Below are 21,457 nucleotides of genomic sequence, written 5' to 3'. Positions count from 1 at the left end.
CATACGCTTAATATAATGATTCGTTGCAGAATACTGTAGAATTCCTCTCTCCTTTCAGCTCAGATCGCACTTAAGTTGTACAGTCGAAATGAATAGTCGATATGTAAGTAAGTTGAGCGAATAGATGTCAGAGTGGTATGGTTCCCACACAAGCCTCTCACGCCATCTAATTCTTGCGCATCGTCTTTCACTTCGCAGCAATAATAAAAAGAATGTGGGGATGAAAAGTAATTGTAGGAGCACGAAAACTGCCGACACTACCCGAGTCGGGCACGAACTGCGTGCGTTAAAGTGAACCATGATGAGTAACGAAGCGGTACAGCCAGAAACGAAACGGTACATAGGGTTTCGTGGCATATTCGTGACTCCCAGGAATATTACTACAAAAATCATCTAAGCAGTCTACATTATTATTATTATTATTATTATTATTATTCTTTCTTTTCTCAGACGTTATGACTGGTCAAAAATGGAAAGTGACGCGGACCTTGATCAAGCGTGACTTCCTTTTAACTGTACGGTATATGTTACATTGCATTTAGGAACTTTCGGGTAATTGAACATATATCAATAATTACAGATTTCTGTAGTTGTATATATAAGTTCGGATGTAGCTGTATTGCGTTGATGTACTGGTGGATATTGTGTGGTATGACTCCTGTAGTTGATAGTATAATTGGTATAATGTCAACTTTGTCCTGATGCCACATGTCCTTGACTTCCTCAGCCAGTTGGATGTATTTTTCAGTTTTTTCTCCTGTTTTCTTTTGTATATTTGTTGTATTGGGTATGGATATTTCGATTAGTTGTGTTAATTTCTTCTTTTTATTGGTGAGTATGATGTCAGGTTTGTTATGTGGTGTTGTTTTATCTGTTACAATGATACTGTTGCAGTATAATTTGTATTCATCATTCTCCAGTACATTTTGTGGTGCGTACTTGTATGTGGGAACGTGTTGTTTTATAAGTTTATGTTGTAAGGCAAGCTGTTGATGTATTATTTTTGCTACATGGTCATGTCTTCTGGGGTATTCTGTATTTGCTAGTATTGTACATCCGCTTGTGATGTGATCTACTGTTTCTATTTGTTGTTTGCAAAGTCTGCATTTATCTGTTGTGGTATTGGGATCTTTAATAATATGCTTGCTGTAATATCTGGTGTTTACTGTTTGATCCTGTATTGCAATCATGAATCCTTCCGTCTCACTGTATATATTGCCTTTTCTTAGCCATGTGTTGGATGCGTCTTGATCGATGTGTGGCTGTGTTAGATGATACGGTTGCTTGCCATGTAGTGTTTTCTTTATCCAATTTACTTTCTTCGTATCTGTTGATGTTATGTGATCTGAAGGGTTGTAGAAGTGGTTATGAAATTGCAGTGGTGTAGCCGATGTATTTATATGAGTGATTGCTTTGTGTATTTTGCTAGTTTCTGCTCGTTCTAGAAAGAATTTTCTTAAATTGTCTACCTGTCCATAATGTAGGTTTTTTATGTCGATAAATCCACTTCCTCCTTCCTTTCTGCTTAATGTGAATCTTTCTGTTGCTGAATGTATGTGATTTACGAGGGTTGTTTTTTAAGTAACGGCCGTTCGCTCGTATAGTCCCGTAGTTCGCGCGGACGCCGATACAAGCCACCGCGCCACTTGCCGGCATCCTTCCCGTTCACACTGATGCAAGTTGCAGCTCTGTAGCTGAAGTGTACGCATCTCTGTGCTACTTTATAATGTTTACGATTATTGAATCGCCCGCCGCGTGTGAGATACGGTCAGTGATACGTGTTTTGACCGCGAGAAGCCTATATCAGCTGCAGAAATTCATCGTCAGTTAACAGAAGTTTATGGGTTGAATGCAATGAGTGAAGGTAAAGTGCGTCAATGGGTTAGAGAGTTTAAAAATGGCCGTCAAAACGTCCATGACGGAGAACGCTCAGGCCGGCCCTCTGTGATCACTGATGATTTGGTGGCTGTAGTCGAAACAAAGATTCCTGAGGACAGAAGATTCACAATTTCCACTATTTCTTTGGAATTTCCACAAGTTTAAAGATGGGTTTTGTACAAAATTGTGTCTGAAAACCTAAACTTTAAGAAACTGTGTTCTCGGTGGGTACCCAGACTCCTCACAGAGGACCACAAAGGGAAGAGATTTGCCACTTCATTGGACTTTTTGATTCGTTACGAGGAAGAAGTGGATGACATGTTGAGTCAAATTGTCACTGGAGATGAAACATGGGTATCCCATATCACTCCCGAAAGCAAGCGACAATCGATGGAATGACGACACACAACCTCACCCGTCAAGGTCAAAGCCAAACAGACGCTGTCAAAGCGGAAGATTATGGGAACTGTGTTCTGGGACCGGCGCGGTGTTTTGCTAGAGGACTTTATGCCACGAGGAACAACAATCAACTCAGATGCCTACTGTGCAACTCTAAAGAAGCTCCGCAGAGCAATTCAAAACAAAAGGCGCGGCATGCTGACAAAAGGAGTTTTGCTCCTGCACGATAACGCTAGGCCTCACACCTCTCAAAAGACTCGGGATTTGATTGATTCTTTTGGCTGGGAAGTTTTGGACCATGCACCATACAGCCCCTACCTTGCTCCTAGCGATTTTCACCTTTTCCGGTACCTGGAACACCATCTTGGCGGGCAGCGCTTCAATGACGACGATGAAGTGAAAGCGGCCGTGAACTCCTGGCTGTCGGAGCAGGCGGCCGAATTCTTTGAAGAGAGAATTAAAAACTTAGTTGTACGGTATGAAAAGTGCTTAAATAAACAAGGCAACTATGTAGAAAAATAGGTAAAAGTGTGTAGAATCACAAAATAAAAGGTTTTTTACAAAAGTATTTGTATTTTTTAAAAAATAAAAACGGCCCTTACTTAAAAAAACAACCCTCGTATTCTATATTTGTGGCATTGTGATCGTGTAACTGTATTGAGTGCTTCTAGGTCTGTGTTACTCCATTTCACTATTCCAAATGAGTAGGTCAATATTGTTATAGCATAAGTATTTATAGCTTTTGTCTTGTTTCTTGCTGTCAATTCTGTTTTCAGTATTTTTGTTAGTCTTCATCTATATTTTTCTTTTAGTTCTTCTTTAATATTTGTATTATCTATTCCTATTATTTGTCTGTATCCTAGATATTTATAGACATCTGTTTTTTCCATCGCTTCCATGCAGTCGCTGTGGTTATCCAATATGTAATCTTCTTGTTTAATGTGTTTTCCCTTGACTATGCTATTTTTCTTACATTTGTCTGTTCCAAAAGCCATATTTATATCATTGCTGAATACTTCTGTTATCTTTAGTAATTGGTTGAGTTGTTGATTTGTTGCTGCCAGTAGTTTTAGATCATCCATGTAAAACAAATGTGTGATTTTGTGTGGGTATGTTCCAGTAATATTGTATCCATAATTTGTATTATTTAGCATGTTGGACAGTGGGTTCAGAGCAAGGCAGAACCAGAAAGGACTTAATGAGTCTCCTTGGTATATTCCACGCTTAATCTGTATTGGCAGTGATGTGATATTATTTGAATTTATTTCGATATTAAGTGTGGTTTTCCAATTTTTCATTACTATGTTTAGTAACTGTATCAATTTAGGATCTAATTTGTATATTTCCAATATTTGTAGTAACCATGAGTGGGGTACACTATCAAAAGCTTTTTGGTAATCAATGTATGCGTAGTGTAGCGACCTTTGTTTGGTTTTAGCTTGATATGTCACCTCTGCATCTATTATCAGTTGCTCTTTACATCCTCGTGCTCCTTTGCAACAGCCTTTTTGTTCTTCATTTATAATGTTGTTCTGTGTTGTATGTGTCATTAATTTCTGTGTAATGGTTGAAGATAATATTTTGTATATTGTTGTTAGGCATGTTATGCGGCGATATTTAGCTGGGTTTGCTGTGTCTGCTTCATCTTTAGGTTTCAGTTAAGTTGTTCCATGTGTAAGTGTATCAGGGAATGTGTACGGGTCTGCAATGTAACTGTTAAATAATTTAGTTAGATGTGAATGTGTTGAGGTGAACTTCTTTAGCCAGAAATTATTATTATTATTAATATTATTATTATATTTATTAACAAAATCCAATCAAGAAAACTGACAATGGCCAAGAGAGCAGTGTGCAGACCACATGCCACTTCCTTTCCGCACCCATTGACGCTTTTGGGCTGTCATGATTGTCGGTCGCTACAGTTGGACCTCCAAGGCCTGGTCGGACGGAGTTTAGTTTAGTTTAGTAACAACGTACCTACCGCGAAAGGACAGAGTACCCTCATTCTGTATAGTAAAATATAGCACTCCTTTATACAAGCACGTTCTGAAAAGAAATGCCTCTGAATTCCTTTTAAAAACCTCTTAAGTAAAACAAACGTAATTCACATTCTGCATTTTTTTTCTTGAAAGCCACATACATATTTCTCAGCACAGTATCCCTGGCGAAGAACGTATTTCTCCCAAGAGAAATTGGTACCGTCAATGTAGAATGTTTGACTTAGGCACAGCCTCACCTCTGCTGCATCACTACCGAAGTGAATGAGAGTTAGAGGGGAACACATGAGGTATGAGCCAGTATTACAGCTATGTTAATGATATTATGCATATATGTGATGTAGGAGAAAATGCTGTGATGCATATTAAGTTTCGAGTGGCTGCATCAGACGAGTAAAAAATCTGGAAATCTAAACAATTATGTTATGCAGCGATGTGAGTGCGACACCTACACACATCCTTTAGGTATGGTTCTCTCTGTGACTACACTATGAGGCGACGAAAAGAAAAGTCATGGGATAGCGACATGCACGTATAAAGATGGCGTAATCAAGGTAAAGTATAGCTTACACAAGGTACAAAGGAGCTGTGCAATGGTGGAGTTGACATTTGTATTCAGGTGATCCATGTGAAAGGGTTCCCGGCATGATTATGGCCTCACGACGATAATTAGCAGTCTTTCCGAATGGCTATTGGAGCTAGACGCTTGGGATATTCCGTTTCGGAAATCGTTAGGGAATTCAGTATTCCGAAATTTACAGCGTCAGGCGTGTGCTGAGAATACCATACACTCCTGGAAATGGAAAAAAGAACACATTGTTACCGGTGTGTCAGACCCACCATACTTGCTCCGGACACTGCGAGAGGGCTGTACAAGCAATGATCACACGCACGGCACAGCGGACACGCCAGGAACCGCGGTGTTGGCCGTCGAATGGCGCTAGCTGCGCAGCATTTGTGCACCGCCGCCGTCAGTGTCAGCCAGTTTGCCGTGACATACGGAGCTCCATCGCAGTCTTTAACACTGGTAGCATGCCGCGACAGCGTGTACGTGAACCGTATGTGCAGTTGACGGACTTTGAGCGAGGGCTTATAGTGGGCATGCGGGAGGCCGGGTGGACGTACCGCCGAATTGCTCAACACGTGGGGCGTGAGGTCTCCACAGTACATCGATGTTGTCGCCAGTGGTCGGCGGAAGGTGCACGTGCCCGTCGACCTGGGACCGGACCGCAGCGACGCACGGATGCACGCCAAGACCGTAGGATCCTACGCAGTGCCGTAGGGGACCGCACCGCCACTTCCCAGCAAATTAGGGACACTGTTGCTCCTGGGGTATCGGCGAGGACCATTCGCAAACGTCTCCATGATGCTGGGCTACGGTCCCGCACACCGTTAGGCCGTCTTCCGCTCACGCCCCAACATCGTGCAGCCCGCCTCCAGTGGTGTCGCGACAGGCGTGAATGGAGGGACGAATGGAGACGTGTCGTCTTCAGCGATGAGAGTCGCTTCTGCCTTGGTGCCAATGATGGTCGTATGCGTGTTTGGCGCCGTGCAGGTGAGCGCCACAATCAGGACTGCATACGACCGAGGCACACAGGGCCAACAAAAAAATGGCTGGCTCTGAGCACTATGGGACTCAACTGCTGTGGTCATCAGTCCCCTAGAACGTAGAACTACTTAAACCTAACTAAGGACATCACACACATCCATGCCGGAGGCAGGATTCGAACCTGCGACCGTAGCAGTCGCACGGTCAGGGCCAACACCCGGCATCATGGTGTGGGGAGCGATCTCCTACACTGGCCGTACACCACTGGTGATCGTCGAGGGGACACTGAATAGTGCACGGTACATCCAAACCGTCATCGAACCCATCGTTCTACCATTCCTAGACCGGCAAGGGAACTTGCTGTTCCAACAGGACAATGCACGTCCGCATGTATCCCGTGCCACCCAACGTGCTCTAGAAGGTGTAAGTCAACTACCCTGGCCAGCAAGATCTCCGGATCTGTCCCCCATTGAGCATGTTTGGGACTGGATGAAGCGTCGTCTCACGCGGTCTGCACGTCCAGCACGAACGCTGGTCCAACTGAGGCGCCAGGTGGAAATGGCATGGCAAGCCGTTCCACAGGACTACATCCAGCATCTCTACGATCGTCTCCATGGGAGAATAGCAACCTGCATTGCTGCGAAAGGTGGATATACACTGTACTAGTGCCGACATTGTGCATGCTCTGTTGCCTGTGTCTATGTGCCTGTGGTTCTGTCAGTGTGATCATGTGATGTATCTGACCCCAGGAATGTGTCAATAAAGTTTCCCCTTCCTGGGACAATGAATTCATGGTGTTCTTATTTCAATTTCCAGGAGTGTATTTCAGGTATTACGTCTCACTACGGACAATGCTATGGCCGGCGGGCATCTCTTAACTACCGAGAAAAATTTGGAAATTTGTGGTAAGGTCTTGAGGGACCAAACTGCTAATGCCATCGGTCCCTAAGCTTACACACTACTTAATATAACTTACGCTAAGGACGACACACACACACACCTATGCTATCGGGAGGACACGAACCTCCGACGGGGGGCAGCCGCGCGGATCGTGACAAGACCCCTAGACCGCGCGGTTAACGACCGAGAGCAACGGCGTTTGCGTACAGTTGTCATTCCTATCATACAAGCAGCACTGTGTGAAATAACCGCAGAAACCAATGTGGAACCTACGACGAACGTATTCGTTACGACAGTGTGGCGAAATTTGGCGTTAATGGGCCATGGCAGCAGACGACCGACGTTGGTGCGTTTGCTAACAGCACGCCGTCGCCTGCAGTGCCTCTCCTGGGCTCCTGACCATTTCGGTTGGACCCTAGACGACTGAAAAATGATGACGTGGTCAGATGAGCTCCGATTTCAGTTGATAAGAGCTGATGGTAACGTTCGAGTGTGATGCAGACCCCACGAAGCCATACAGCCATGTTGTCAACAAGGCACTGTGCACACTGGTGGTGGCTCCGAAATTGTGCGCGCTGTGTTTACATGGAATACATAGAAGTACGCTGGGTCCTCGGCTCGAACTGAAACGATCGTTGACAGAAATGGTTATCTTCGGCTACTTGGAGACAATTTCCAGCTCTTCACAGACTTCACGTTCACAAACAACGACGGGATTTTTATGGATGATAATGCACTCTGTCACCGAGCAGCAGTTTTTTTCTATTGGTCTGAAGAACATTCTGGACTATTCGAGCGAATGATTTGGCCACCAAGACCACCCAGCATTAGTCCTAGCGTACATTTACGTGACATAATCCAGAGGTTATTTCGTGCAAAAAATCCTGCAACGGCACCACTTTGGCAATTGCTGACGGCTATGGAGGCAGCATGGCTCAATATTTCTGCAGGAGACTTCCAACGACTTCTTGAGTTGATGCTTCGTCGAGGTGCTGCAATACGCCGGTCAAAAGGAGGTTCGACAGGACCTCGGAGTACACGTATTCACCAAGAGATCTTACTCACCATGAAATAACATACTTCAAATAAGGCTGTACCCAGAGAGTTAGAAATGTAATTTAAATGCTGAGAGTGAAGCTGACTACTTGTAAATGATAACTGACTGTAACCCTTAGCTGCCGACAGATGTTGTTGATATACCACAATGGGGACAGCTTAAAATTCGTGCCCTGACCGGGCCTCGAACCCGTGATCTCCTGCTTATATGACAGACGCTCTATCCATCTTTTTTTTTTTTTTTTTTTTTTTTTTCGTGCCTCCTTCCTCCCCTACAGCCCGTCCTTTCGCTCGCCATTTGTGCCTTCTTCGGCTAGCTTCTGTGCTATGTTTGTTCCATAAGAGATAGTTGACCAACGAAGTAAATGTATACAAGTAAACAAAATCTCTTCCTTTGGGGTTGTGGAAAGAAAATAGGTCCTCTACATTCTTCCATTTTTATAGGAGAGCCAGGCGTACTTCAGCCTGCTGGCGTCTCATGTTTGCGTCAGCAACCTATTAGTGCTGCTACACGAGGGCAAAGGGTAAACGAAATAGCCACCTTGTTGGCGTAAAATGAATGAGAAACTTAATAGATAATTTCATAAAGAAAAAAAAAGGAATCCTGAGAGTGAACAAAATATCGTTTGATCTTTCTTCAGCTCTGTCGGTAAGACAATGTTCGGTTCAAGAAATTTGCATAATTTTCTTTGTATTTCTTTTGTCGTTCGAGCTTTTGATGTTCTGTCATCAGGTACATCCAATAATCTGCTTCACTCTTCGTCATAGCTGTTGAGATGTAATGGACTGCCAGTGCTTTGAGCCAGTTAGCTGACCTTCTTTTAGTGTTAGGATATGGCACGTCATCAGGCAGAAGGACGTGTGTCGGTGTAATCGTGTTAGGTGACGTGCGGAGCACATGTGCTAGTTTTTGCTTGAAGAGATTCCAGACGTCTTTCACATCGTCACAGACGAAACGATGTTCTGCAGTGTCGACGACATTGCAGCTGGGACAGTTTTGTGTGTGTGTGCCAGACGTATCGCGTGCAATTTAGAGTTGTTGGGAATTTTTCTATTGACTGCGAGGTACCACGTCGATCGCACATTGGATGGTAGATGGGGGTCAGATATGTTTTCCCGTATGTTTTTCCAGTTATAATGTCGAAACTTGTTTTCTATTCGATTGCGCAATTTTCCTTCCATCAAGGTGTTGTAAACCTCCTTAACCTGATATATGTCCTTCTCCGGTATTCGATGGCGTACATAGCTGTATTCCACAAGAAAATGTTTATAGTGAGATGTGATGCACATCGATTGGTGGATCTCTGCTGACTGGGGTGATTTCACGTAAGAGATGAGCCACTAAGGTCTGCGGTGATCGTTGCCACTGTTTATAAGTTTTGCTAACGTATAGCGCTTGCGCTTTAAGGTAGATGTCTGTCAGATGTAGCCCTCCATTGCGTGTCGGTAGCGTCAAGGTATCATATGAAACCTTAAATATCTGACCTCTGCTGACAAAATAACCAAGCGCTGCTTGCATTAGGTCTGCTATGGTCGTGGCAGAGGCAGCACTTGAGCAACATAGTTTACTTTGGATGTTATATAGGTATTGGCTAGTTGCACTTTTTGTATTGCATGTAAATTACGCAAGCTGTGTTGTTTTATGCTTGCTCGTAATGTGGAAAGTAATTTTCTATAATTGAGAGGGCCGTACGGCGGATATACTCGTATTTTCTATTCCAAGGCATTTTATTTTTTCCACAGTGTTGATACGTCCAGCGGCTCTGATATCTATACCCCGACTAAGATTCATAATACCAGATTTATTGCGGTTGGGTTTAGCTGCTGACGCCAGTTCGTAGGTCGCCACAACTTCAAGTACTGTTTCCACTACCCCTACATCATCCACGTAGGCTTGACATATGATTTTCTGGCCGTGTATATGTAGTCCACGGAGTTGCCGAGTCAGGGATGAGAGGTTCAAGCGCAATCGCGAAAAGCGTCATAGACATGGGACAACCTTGTCTTACCGAACTCTGAATATTGATCGGGTGACTGAGTTGTCCGTTGACACTGATTCTTGACGTGCTATTCGTCAGTATGTTTTTCACGGAGGCTATAATTTTCTGTGGGAAGTGCATGGATGTCATACACCGGAACTGGTACGAATGACTAACTTTATCAAAAGCTTTTTCAAAGTCAAGCGACATCAGAGCACAGCGAATGTTGCAGGCTACCGATATCGCTATAATGTCTCTGTAGTCGCATAGGGTCTGAAATATCGTTCTATCCTTTCCCACACTTGTCTGGTAAGCTCCTGTGACTGTACGAATAACTGAATTAAACCTTCGCATCATGATACGGGCGAAGATTTTATAATCACTATTGAGAAGTGTTATGGGTCGAAGATTCTCCACGGTTTTGCCTCCTGGTGTTTTGGGGACTAAGACCACTGTACCTTCACAGAATTCCTTCGGAAGGTCAGTGTCGGCATTTAGTATTTCATTGCAGACGAGTGTCAATTTAGCAATTATCTGTTCGTGAAAAGTTTGATAAAATTCAGCGGGTAGCCCATCTGGTCCAGGTGATTTATTCTTTGGGCTCCTCGAGATGGCATCTTCGACGTCTTCGTCCGTTATTCTTGCTGCGAGCACATCAGCTTCTTCTGGAGTGAGTCGCTCTGTCGTCCTAGCAGTGAGAGCTTGCTGCGCTGTTTCATCTGTCTGTGTATTGGCCAGCAATTCACTAAAGTGTCGATGGATCTCGTCTCGTATTGCAGCTTGAGCTGTCAAGAGTCTCCCGTCTGAAGTTTTGAGTTCCGTCAGAATTTTCCGTTTTTGTCTTTTGTTCTCTTGGAGGATGTGGTACATCGATGTTGTTTCTTCTCGTGTACCATTCTGCAAACGCGTTCGTATTTTACAGCCTTCGAGATGGTCTCTCTGCAGGGTGAGCAATTTTGCTTTTATTCTGTTGATTTGCCCATAATTTGTTATGACTGTAGCATCCCGAACGCAAAAGTCTCTCAGACAGCTGAAGTCTAATGTGCGCTTCCGCCAGGCGACTTTTTCACGGGAGTAAGTTTTCATTGTCTTTATTATTGCGGGCTTCGCGCAGTTTAGCCACCAATTCAGCGCCGTACCGTACAAGTGGAACTTACTTTCACATTCTGCCCAAGTGGTGTGGAAGGCGGCGTGACATCCAGGATCCGAAAGATAAGCAACGTTTAGCTTCCACTGACCTCTCTCCCTGTAAGTTCCTTGTTTCTCTAAATTTATCGTACATATGTACGCGATATGATCAGAGAAAATAGTGGGCCATAGCTCGGACTGTAAAACGTGTCTCCTTAAATTGGATGTTGCTTAAATGCTGTCGATACGGCTGGCAGAATGGCTGGTGATATAGGTGAAACCTAGCTTATCACCATGTTTTAGTTCCCAAGTATCAAACAGATGGAATTCTCTGACGATGTTCTCCAGCTCAAGAGATTTGTTAAAATTTGGCGTCTGATCTTTGGGACTCAGCACGCAATTAAAGTCACCCGCAAATATTATTTGTTCAAATCGCACCGCGAAAAGGGGGGCGATGTCCTCCTTGAAAAATTCTGCCCTGCGGCGCTTGTTTCCGGTTCCTGACGGGGCATATATGTTGATAAACCTGGTGTTGTTTATCGTGACAGCGAGACCTCTACAGTTCGGCAGTTTCGCCACGTCCGTAAGTAGGATCCCCTCTTTAGTCATAATCGCTGTGCCGAGGCTATTGTCATTGCCAGGACTGATGACGGCGCTGTAGCCAGTGATGTCGTCCAAACGGATAGCCGTTACTTCTTGCAGCATTAAGATGTCAACATCAGCGGCGGACAGAAAATCTTGGAGAGTTCTCAGATTGAGGGTGCTGCTAATTTTATTTATATTCAAGGTCGCAATTCTGTACGCCTGCAAGGACGTCATGTCGACTATACCGCGTCAGGTGGGATACTATTTGCCAGGTGAAGTGGATGTTTGCTCCACTTAGAAGAAGTCGGCATCATCATCTGCTGCACGAGCGTCTTTGATGGTGGTTTGTTGCCGGGTGGACACATCTTGTCGACGGTCGGGTGCCGTCCGTCCTGAATGTTGTGGTATGTCAGCCATCTCTGCAACATGGCTTTGTTCCTCCATGTCATCCGCCCAATCTCGCGTGCACGTAACTTCCCGCGTGTCCGTTTTTGGTACAGGTGGAGGGTCGTTCGGACTAGCTGTACCGTCTGGAATGTGGATTCCACGGTCAGGTTCAGTGTCCTCATTTCGGGTCTTCTTTTTTGTTGCTCGAACTTCCAGAGGAGTTGCCTGTGTCATCTCCGCCAGTCCTTGGCCTATCTATTTCGCCTTTTCACGCAGGATTGGCGCGATTTCTGCTGCTCCCTGACGGGCTATTCGACGTTTCTTCCGTTTCTTTGGTGAAACAGTTGTAGGCTGCTGGTCATTATCCTCCGATGTTTCAACCGTGTCCTCTTTGTGTTGCCCAGCTTCTTCGAGTGGTTTGCACATGCCTTCTTCTGCCGTCTTAGCCTGGTCTTGTTCTTCACGCCTGTCAGTTTCCTCGTCTTGTGAGTGTGCTGGACCTGTAGCTTCTGTGCTGCTAGTATCCAAGGCTACGGTACCATCGGGAACGTCGGCATAAGCAACGACCGCCCTGTCGATACATATGCCTGGGGCGACGTCACTGCGAATTGCGGCGGCGTACGTCACGGGTAGCGTGGCCATCTGACTAGGCGGGTCTCGCTCCCCAGTCGGCAGTTGCTTCACACGCCGTTGAACACACTGGGCGCTGACGTGTTGGGTCGAACCACAACTCGAGCAGGTTCTCGGCTGGCCATCGTAAATGATGATCGCTCGATATCCACCAATCCAGAGATACGATGGGATATGTTTCAGCATGTCAATCTTAACTTGCCTGACTCCATTTAATACTGGATACTTGTGCAAGCTAGACCATTTTTCGGCGACATTGCTGATAATGGTGCCATAGTCTCAGTTTGCTGTTAATCTCGTCGGGCGTTATTTCACAGGGGAGCTCAAAGATTCGAACCGTTCTTATTCCCATTCCGGCACGCGAAACCGTGACCTGCCCTATGTGTCCGTCTGAATGTTTGAATTTTGCCATCCCACCACATGCTTCTACAATTTGGTCGCACTTGTCAGAACTGGATAACTTAAGGAACACAGTCGGACTGACAATCTACAGGTGAACTCCAATCAATTCATTCACTTTGATCTGAAAAGTTTCTTCGATAAATGCCTCAATTTCGTAAGATTTCGGTCGGGCGTAGTTCGGATCGAAAATCAACTTCAAAGTATCGCGTCGCGTTGTCTGTTCCATTATGTCATTCTAGAAATGTGATCGTGGACTATGACTAACGCAGAAAGCGCGCACTCACCACACAGCGCCGGCCGCTCGCGGCGACGATGTAAACACCGCAACAGCCAATCCGCACGTCCGCACAGCACGGCCGCCGGCGGCGGAATATCCATCTGAGCCACCGAAGACACAGATCAATAGCGTGACTGCAGGGATTTATCCCTTGCACACCTCCCGAGAGTCCCACATTCTCAACTGTCCACAAACACATTTTCAGCTGTCCCCATCGAGGTATACCTACAACACCTGTTGGCAGCTGAGGGTGTCAATTAATTATCATTTATTCTAGAGAAGCTGCACAGTCATCAATGGTATCTGTTCTTTCCAGAACAATCTTCATATATAGTTAACGGCTACCCGGCCATTGACCTTCGTCTGTGCGAATGCGCACAGGTAGCTCGAACTGTTATGGGAACCGTCACCTTAGTGTGCGCGAGTAATGAGTGGATGGGCAAAACATCTATTAGGAACATTACGTTTGTAGATTGAGGACAGTTGGGAATGTGGGTCTCACGGAAGGCGTGCACGGGATAAGTCCCTGCAGTCGCGCTATTCATCTGTGTCCTCGGTGGCTCAGATGGATAGAACGGCTGCCACATGAGCAGGAGGTCCCGGGTTCGTGTCCGGGTAGGAGCACACATTTTCGGCTGTCCCCATGGACGTATACCAACAACACCGGTCGGCAGCTGAGTGTTTCAATTAATTATCATGTATTCTAGAGCAGCTGCTCGGTCATAAATAGTATCGGTTCTTTCGAGGTTACTATCTTCTTATGTCTTACTCGTATAATCTATAGATTTCGGTACTAGTCAGCCAAAATAGACCGCAGGTTCTGACTGAAAATAGGAACGGCTTCTGTTCGAGGCGTTGTATGGCTGGCTCTGAGCACTATGGGACTCAACATCTATGGTCATCAGTCCCCTAGAACTTAGAACTACCTAAACCTAACTAACCTAAGGACAGCACACAACACCCAGCCATCACGAGGCAGAGAAAATCCCTGACCCCGCCGGGAATCGAACCCGGGAACCCGGGCGTGGGAAGCGAGAACGCTACCGCACGACCACGAGATGCGGGCGAGGCGTTGTAAAAGTACTCCTTATTTTGGTCGTTTACAAGTATAATGCAGAATGTTTGCAAGGCCAGTCGTAGGCTACATCATATTAAAGGTGTTTCTATTTTATTATGTCTGCTATTCCTGGTCTACAGAGACAACAACACTCACTTTGTCAGCCTCTTATATAGATTACCCGTGAGTGGATTTTTTTCGACTCCTAGTCTTGAGAGTACATAAAATATGAGTTACAAGAAAACCACCGTTTTTTCTACTGAAACGCTATTCTTGAAACTCTGGAGAATGTTATGGACGTAGCTATAACCAGATATCGTCTTTTAAGTCAGTGGCAAGAAATAATGGGGCGTGTGTGTGAACACTTACACCAAAAGCATCAGTACAGTGCATTCTATGTAAACCAAGAGTATAAATCATAAGAATAACGTGGTTGGCCGATTGATTTTGGGGGAAACAGATCAAACCGTGAGGTCATCATCGGTCCCATCGTGTTAGGGAAGAATGGGGAAGGAAGCCGGCCGTGCCCTATCAAAGGAAACATCCCGGTATTTGCCTGAAGCTATTTAGGGAAATCACGAACAACCTAAATCAGGATGGTCGGACGCGGATATGAACGGTCGTCCTCCAGAATGCGAGTCCAGTGTTCAAACCACTGTGCAATCTCGCTTGGTGAGAATAACGAGGGCGAAAGCTCACTGCGATGCCAGGAACATCGAGATGGCTGTATTATCAGAGGATGACCTATTGGCAGGAATATCAACGAAGAAGAATCAATTAATCAAAGAGGGAGGTGTGGATATAAAGAAAGTGCAATGTTTCGTTTCTCATCGGCAAGTTTGCTATCCTTCAAGGATCGTTGTACTTCTGGATTCCACTGCTCTTGTACACACGTTGACTAACTGCTAGTCTGGTGACACTCTACTGAAAGTAATTGATGGCAACTGGACGACACACTAATATTACGACCTTCGCTTGCCACTGTTTTGAACTATTGGTAGTCTCGTCCCCAATGTTGTTTGGAATCATGTCCTTAATGTCAGTCTGCACGTGGTCTCCAAGATGAAAAGGCAAGTATGTGTGAAGTTTTAATCATGCAGGATGGGAAAGTCTTTTTTTAGATCAAAGATTAGATCACGCCTCCTTACTACATGTTGGACTTACGCATCCAATCAAATTACGCCTTTAGATACCAGAAATTGACTTCCATATGTCTTCCCTATGACCTGCAGGCTCGGAAGGACTAATAGGGAGCGATTGCACTGAGAAAGTTTACCCGTGCTTGAGGAAACCGGACTAAGAATTCCGGGCTGAACTTGCGAGGTTAGTATACAATAATTTTCGAAACTCACTTGCTGCGTGTTTTGTGATGGCTCCTCGAATAAGCGCTAATCCGGTGGCCAGTTCTGTGTGATATCTTAACGAGGAAGTTGTGTTAGTCGCTTCTGTTATTCCGCAGATGAGTCGTACGGTGTCTCAGAACACATACCGACATAATGGAATTATCACTGTAGCTCGGTGGAACGCACCAGTTTATTGGTAACAGAGCAGCCGGGTACACGGCTAGTGTGTACCTGGTAGCTCAACTTTGCGGCACATGCTTCTAGTTTATGCGCACGAACCCTGTAAATCAGGCCTCGCCATTTTGCTGCGCAGAACGTCGTGTGCCCGTGGCAGGTATGACGTAGCTATCGACGCACTGGCAGTGTGCCTGCGATAGTAACCACGGAGACACACTCATTACGCCGCCGTGGAGAGGTCCGCCCACAAGCGTCAGATAGCAGCCGCAAACCGCGTTTCCCCATCCGTTGCTTGGCATTACTATTCTGTCGTTCGCGGTTGCTTGGTAGGTTCTCTTGGCGTATCTTGAGTGACACTTTGGTTAGTCGCCATAACTCGTTGAAAGAGGACGTCAATATGTGAAATGAGCTATCAGTTCTCGCATCGTATCCTAAATTTCAGGACGCTTTGAGAATCACTACAGAGGAATGAAGTTCAGGCTTTGTGCCTCGTTGATGTCAAGGTCCTTACAAATGGAGCGCAGACTCTGATTGGACAATGATGGAGAAGGTGGTATTGAAACACTATCGCGGTATTTGCCATCAGTGATTTAAGAAAACCACAACAAGTGCGGAACTGTTACATGAAGCCTGCATCCCCCTCTCCAGCGAGGCTGCAGTGAAGTAGTCTGGTGTACCTAAGTCATCAGAGCGCTAAATACCGCTTGGCTGCTCCGCTTGAACAACGGTCATCCCTTGCTCACTATTCGCTCCGCACTGCACTCTTCGTGGTAGCACGCGGCTCCCGGCATTCCGTCATCCGCCTCCATGCTACGCGCACTCGCTGAGAACGAGCCAACAGGCGAGTGGCCTTGTCACGTGTACAGGGAAACATGAAGTCTAACGCAGCAGCACTAATTGCCCAAGCAACTGTTGGACTTCATATATATCTACAATTTCATTTTAGCTGTCGATTTCCACGTTTTTGCAGTAGTTTATGCCGTATAACTGAAATTGACCAACTATTACAAAATCCGATGATTACACAGGCCAACGATGGAAAAACATTTTTGCTGAAAATACCTTATTCTTACGTATTTTAAGGTGCGAAATCCAAATATGATACTTAAAAAACTGTATCATCCTCCATTTATTCACATTTTACAGTTAAATTTATTAAATTAACCGAATACTGTTAGGAATTTAATATCTTTTATATATTTAAAGTTATTTTTAAAGGAGGTGTAATGGATATAGATGACGTTGGCAGCACTGCTGAAAAACATTTACTGGCAAAGAAAGGTCGATTCTATTTTTGCGTTAACATATGGTCTTTTGTTTACTCTCAACCTAATCTCATTTTGCCATTTCCTGTACAAGTGCTCAGTACAATGTCTAAACGTGGTTGTAAAACTTCTGCTGACAGTTTTGTTATATTTGTGGTGAATTTGTGATTGAAAAACACCAAAGAAATATTACAGACTTCGTGAAAAATGTTTATCTATCATACTTTGGATCTAAACTTGGTGATCAAGATAAATCTTGAACGCTCCATAAGATATGTTATGTGTGTATTGAATAACTGAAAAAATGTTCCAAAAATGAGAAAAAAGCCTTTAAATCATTCTGATGATTGCTACCTTTGCGGTGTTGATACTACTAGCCATAATTCGAAAAACAAGAAGGTTCAAATGGTTTTGAGCACTATGGGACTGAACAGCGGAGGTCATCAGTCCCCTAGAACTTAGAACTACTTAAACCTAACTAACCTAAGGACATCACACACATCCATGCCCGAGGCAGGATTAGAACCTGCTACCGTAGCGGTCGCGCGGTTCCAGACTGAAGCGCCTAGAACCGCTCGGCCACTTCGGCCGGCAACAAAAAGGTAATAAGCTACCCCTTCCGCCATCCGACCAGTAGGGCATGGTGAAGATATGTCGGTTCCTGAACCACCAGGTGATTTAAATTCTATTTCAACGTAAGTATTTTCTGATATACTAGCTAATTTAGATGAAAAAGATGGCGATGAATTCCATTGTAATAGAGGAAGTCTAGAGCCCAAATTGTTTACTCAGACCGAGCTTAACGATTTGGTTAGGGATCTGGGCTTAACGAAACAAAAAGCTGAATTGCTTCGCTCCAGATTAAAAGAAAAGAACTTATTGGCAGTTGGAACCAGCACATACATGTATAGAAAGCGAGAACAGCAATTTTCCAAGTTTTTTCAATAAGATGTACTGCTCAGACATTCCTGGTCTGTAGAATGAGTTTGGTATTCAATACAAAATGGAAAACTGGAGGCTGTTTATTGATTCATCCAAACCTAGTTTAAAGGCTGTTTTATTACACAATGGTATCATGTATGCATCTATACCTGTTGCACATTCTGTACAAATGAAAGAAAGCTATCAAAACATGGAAATAGTGCTAAATAAAATAGACTGTTCTGCTCATGGTTGGATGATACGTGGCAATCTAAAAGTAACATGCATGCTCCTTCGTCATAAAGGTGGCTTTACCAAATTTCCATGTTTCTTGTGTGAATGGGGCAGGAGGGCTAGGGATCAACACTGGTGCAGAAAGAACTGGCCTGTGAGGGGGTCTTTAAAACCTGGTGAGAAGAACATTCTACGCAAAAACCTTGTAGATACAAAAAACGTTGTCCTACCACCTCTACATATAAAGTTAGAGCCCTCCTGAAACAGTTTGTAAAGGCTTTGCCTAAAGATGGCCCATGTTTTAAGTATCTCTGCCAAAGGTTTCCACACCTTTCAGAAGCTAAACTAAAAGAAGGCGTCTCTGTCGGACCTGACATTAGAAAATTGATGTTTGATGTTAACGTTGAATCCACATTGACCTTAAATGGGAAAGAAGCATCGGTATCTTTCAAGCAAGTCGTTAGAATGTTCTTAGGACATGAAAAAGGTCCAGAATGTGTTCCTATTATAGCTATAATGTTAAAGAAGGATGTTTAATGGGCATTCTCCACAAAGTAGAAAAATAGATTGAGGTATGAATATGTTGGTACAGCAAAGAATGTATCCGTATTTAGAGGGGTAACTAGGATAAATTACCTCCTCGTTGAAGACGGTTGTTTCACAGCCCCATATCTTACCACGAAAATTCAGATCGTTGTAAATTAAAAACCTGACTCGTTCTGTTGCAAGGTTTCTTGTCATCTGTTGTTCGGCGTGAATGGGGCCTGTGGGCAACCAACTGAGATTATTTCACATGAATCGCCTGGTTGATTCATACGTGCTGTGCACGGTGATCATAGTGAAGGCTGTACCGTAAACGCTTCATATGGATCAGTTTTGTGAGTGAATAGGGGGAGGTAAGTTGTATACAATAATCCTTTCAGTTAGAGTTCTCATATGAAGTGATACGCCTTTTTTTACAAACGACCAAGTCTCCTATCTTATTCCGCATAAGATATTGTAACGTCTCCTCTGGAAAAATTATGAATTACTGTGCTGGTAAACCTCTTACGATATTTGATTTTCAAACCGCTGAGCAAACTGAACCTACTCAGACATTTCTCTCTTTACTTATTCTGATCATCACTAAACTGACACACAATATTTTTTGTTAGCGCAACGCAATCTGACTTTCAATAATCCATACAAAAGAATGGCCCTGGCTAACAATAACGTATACCTATCACGAATCAGTTACCTCACAAAAATCTTCGTTACTCGAAATACTGCAATACAGCACTCCGTCTTCAGGCCACAAGTGGCCCATCGGGACTATCCGACCGCCGTGTCATCCTCAATGAGGATGCAGATAGGAGGGGCGTGTGGTCAGCACACCGTTCTCCCGGTCGTTATGATTGTTTTCCTTGACTGGAACCGTTACTATTCTGTCGAGTAGCTCCTCAGTTGGCATCACGAGGCTGAGTGCACCCCGAAATATGGCAACAGCGCATGGCGTCCCGGATGGTCACCCATCAAAGTGCCGGCCACGCCCAACAGCGCTTAACTCCGGTGATCTGACGGGAACCGGTGTATCCACTGCGGCAAGGCCGTTGCCCACTGCAATACAGCGTGCGCCAATACTGCCAACGAAATAAAAGATTCTAACTACTGAAGGCAATAACTACTCATAGACATAGTTAGCAAATAAAAGATTTTGATGGAGAATAAACAATGTATTTACCTTAACAATGTTCAAAAGTCATTGATATATATATATATATATATATATATATATATATATATATATATATATATATATATATATATATATAATCAGTTGATGACATCCATCTTTACAATTTTCCTTTTTCTGGCAGACACACGTCCAGATCGTCCGTTCTCAAAACCCACATCCATCACTGTTGGTGGCTCACCTCCAACTGCACAACGCTACGCGCTGTTCACATCCAACTGTCCTACACCACAACAGGGAATATTCCAACAAAACCTAAACAGCCTATTTACAATATATGTGAACATGATCGGTACTGGAACAATATTCTCTCAAAGTGAAAGATTTCACCTTGATGCACTTCATAGCGAGCTGTCATATGAGAACGGCATAATTAGGTTGAAATAGCTGTTTTGAATAAAAAAATTTTATTACAGTTCGAGCGACACATGTTCTAAGAATTACCAATTTAGTCATGCACTGTGCTACAATTTGCATTAAATTGCAGACTAATTTCAGTGTCTCTACTGACGTGGTGAATATTGGGGCTGCTAGAACGAGTATACAAGAAATTATATTTCCATAAGCCCTAGCGTTCTAATTAGCGACCAAATTCCGATATTCTGCCACCGCAGAGGACTGTTAATGAGCTCGATTTCCCCGTAGGGTGGAGAGAACGCAGCGTGACGCAGCACCACGTTTTTCGTCGTGCAGAGCTGAAAAAGAGAAAGAGAAAAACTTTAAGTGGCCTCGTACCCCTGTGATTTGCATTTTTTGTAAGACTGTTACAATTTATATTTGTGACCATACATATTAAAAAAAAAACAAGCTCTGGATTGTAAGGGAGACTTTGTAGCTGATGACGCACCCGTAGCAGTATGAAGCTCTGTGTTTCCAGAAGAGAATAATTATTCTATTTGTTTACCGATCGAGGTGTACTGGCGTGTGTTGTGCGCGTCTCTAAATCCAGATAAGTCTAAGAGATACAGCGCTTGGCTATAGTTTCTGAGGCCCATGAAACCATTTGTCCGCGGCTGATGCTTTCGTAAGCTGTAGGCTATCAGCCAAGGAATCAGACATTCCTACTTGCGAGCTAACATCCCAAAGATGTTAGGGCTCTCATGTGGTTCCTCTTCGTTGAACTGTCTTGGCTCAAACTCGTCTAGGAGTTGAAACGCAGGTGTCGCATTACACGCCATAAATTAGACACTTGTGACCCTTTGGTTAAATTGTCTGGCAGATGGCAAGTTTGCAAAATTGTATGAATCATGCAAAGTTAATACAACATATAATAACAGTAATACCAATATCGGGAGCTAAATTAATAAACCGTAAATGATGTATGCCACACTCTAGCGATTTGGTTAGAAAAATGTTTATTCAGAAAGCAAAGTAACAGTGGAAGTGGTCGTATTTAGAGTTACTGGTACACTCGAGTGCATATCCATTTGATACAGTTCAATCATTCACAATCTCCTATCGAAATACAAGTCCAATAATCCACCTCGTTATCTGCGCGAAGAGTTAGAGTTCACACCAGGAGCACGGCTGCTCAACGCTCAGAGACTAAGTCCTGCGACAG

General features: G+C 44.1%; 1 pseudogene; it reads right to left on the bottom strand.

Moving 5' to 3' along the window:
• Nucleotides 1–19,640: 19,640 nt before the first annotated feature.
• LOC126191814 (5S ribosomal RNA) lies at nucleotides 19,641–19,758 on the bottom strand (annotated as a pseudogene).
• Nucleotides 19,759–21,457: the final 1,699 nt, after the last annotated feature.

Source organism: Schistocerca nitens, chromosome 6 (genome assembly GCF_023898315.1).
Source record: "Schistocerca nitens isolate TAMUIC-IGC-003100 chromosome 6, iqSchNite1.1, whole genome shotgun sequence".
Classification (NCBI taxonomy): Eukaryota; Metazoa; Arthropoda; class Insecta; order Orthoptera; family Acrididae; genus Schistocerca; species Schistocerca nitens.
Note: the sequence above shows the minus strand (reverse complement) of the source record. Positions and strands in the feature narration are given on the sequence as shown.